This window comes from Anneissia japonica, unplaced genomic scaffold, assembly GCF_011630105.1.
Source record: "Anneissia japonica isolate Jap-2015-1 unplaced genomic scaffold, ASM1163010v1 scaffold287892_len502923_cov169, whole genome shotgun sequence".
NCBI lineage: Eukaryota > Metazoa > Echinodermata > Crinoidea > Comatulida > Comatulidae > Anneissia > Anneissia japonica.
This window is the reverse complement of record NW_022743765.1, coordinates 425,744-428,047: the sequence shown is the minus strand read 5'-3', so window position 1 is coordinate 428,047 and position 2,304 is coordinate 425,744. Positions and strand designations below refer to the sequence as shown.

Genomic DNA, 2,304 nt, shown 5'->3' with positions numbered 1-2,304 from the left:
GAATGTTTATCCAGTACCCGACCGAGTTACATTTTCTCGCAATTCACATTGGCGGATATGGGGGAGGGGGGTCATGGGTCATGGGTCCTGATGGATCCTGTTACATTAAGAAAATTAGAATTTTGAACGACATAAAAGTCATTAAAACACACTTCAGATTCTTTTTGGGATTTATCAATTCATGGCAAAAAGAATACGCATGCAACTACACATTTGTTTATGTATGAATACACACATAAAATAAAAAATGAGAAAAATTTACCTGACTGTTTTCAAAAGTTGAAAACCTTGAATTTTGATGAACTTTCAGAAGTCAGGAAAGCTCATTTCTCGCCATCTAGAAATCAAAATTTTCCCAGGGAACACGGACCTTTTCTTTGGAGTTCATTGATTAATTGAATCATTTTCAAGAGGGGGGGGGGGGCACCTTCAATTTTTAAGAAGTTAAAAGTCATTAAAAGACACCTCAGAAGTCGGGAAAGCTCATTTCCCGCCACCTAGGAATCAAAATTTTCTCGTGGAAGAACCACAGCCCCCCCTTTCTTTTTGGGATTTATCGATTCATGGAAAAAAATACGTATGCAACTTGCTCAAACTTTTTTTATGTTTGTATACACACATAAGGCCTATTTACTGTAACAACAATGGGAAAAAAATTATTACCTTTAATTTTAAAGAACAACATTTTCCCGGGAAGAACTCCAACCTCCCTTTCTTTGGTTTCAATGATTCATTATAATAATTTTCAAGAGGGGAAAACCTTAAATTTTGAAGAAATTAAAAGTAATTAAAAGACACCTCAGAAGTCGGGAAAGCTCATTTCCCGCCTTCTAGGAATCAAAATGTTCCTGTGGGAGAACCCCCGGACCCCCCATTCTTTTTGGGATTTATCGATCGATTTATCGAAAAAAAATCGTATGCAACTACTCATTTTTTTGTGTAGGCCTATGTATACACACATAAGGCCCCTATCTACTGTAATAACAATGGGAAAAATTTACCTGACCGTTTTGAAGAGGGGAAAACCTTGAATTTTGAAGAACTTAAAAGTAATTAAAAGACACCCCAGGGAAAGCTAGTAGGGGAATGCTCATTTCCCGCCTTCTAGAAATAAAAATTTTCCCGGGGGAGGACCCCCACCCCCCTTTCTTTTTGTGATTCATCGATTCATGGAAAATTCGTATGCAACTACTCATTTTTTTTAAAGTCACTAAAAGATACTTCAGAAGTCGGGAAAGCTAATTTCCAACTATTTAGAAATCAACATTTTCCCGAGAAGAACCTGAACCTCCCTTTTCTCTTTGGGTTCACCGATTCATTATAATAATTTTCAAGAGGGGAAAACCTTTAATTTTGAAGAATTTAAAGTAATTAAAAGACACCTCAGAAGTCTGGAAAGCTCATTTCCCGCCTTCTAGGAATCAACATTTTCTCGGGGGAGGACCTCCGGAACCCCCTCCTTTTTGGGATTTATCGATTCATGGAAAATTCTTATGCAACTACTCATTTTTTTTAATTTTTATGTATGTATACACACATAAGGCCTATTTACTGAATAACAATGGTAAAAAATTACCTGACCGTTTTAAGAGGGAAAAACCTTGAATTTTGAAGAACTTAAAAAAAGTAATTAAAAGACATCCCAGAAGTCGGGAAAGCTCATTTCCCGCCTTCTAGGAATCAAAATTTTCCCGGGGGAGGACCCCCGACCCCCCTTTCTTTTTGTGATTCATCGATTCATGGAAAATTCGTATGCAACTACTCATTTTTTAAAAATGTTTATGTATGTATACACTTTAAGGCCTATTTACTGAATAACAATGCTAAAAAATTACCTGACCGTTTTCAAGAGGGAAAAACCTTGAATTTTGAAGTCATTAGACACCTAGCTCAAAAGTCGAGAAAGGTCATTTCCAGCCATTTAGAAATCTAAATTTTCCCGGGGGAGGAATGTTGACCCCCACCACCTAGGTTTGATTCCCGATCTGTATGATTCATATTCCCATTCATCTTATAAGTGGCCCCCCCACCTCTTTAAAAAAACGTTCCGCCGGCCCTGAAAGTGATGGAAACACTTCCAGTCAATGGAATTTGTTTTGTTTACTTTTATTATTATCAAGTCAAAAAATCAGGTTACACTTTAGAAAAATTCACTAATCTGTATACTCAAACAAAGAATGAGCTTATTGAGTAATTTGAATAAAATTGATAGAGCATTCGCCCTTATGCGAGCGTAGGACAACTCGACCAAGTGGAAAAACTAGGGAAAAACAAACCCGAGTGGCTTTGTTGATATAAAGCAGT

The 2,304-nt window shown here is 36.9% G+C and overlaps 1 protein-coding gene across 1 annotated transcript in view; it reads right to left on the bottom strand.

The window, feature by feature from the left end:
• LOC117119531 (insulin-like growth factor-binding protein complex acid labile subunit) overlaps window positions 1–2,304 on the bottom strand; it is a 99,139-nt gene that overhangs the window by 31,048 nt on the left and 65,787 nt on the right. The gene's annotated exons all lie outside the window — the stretch shown is intronic.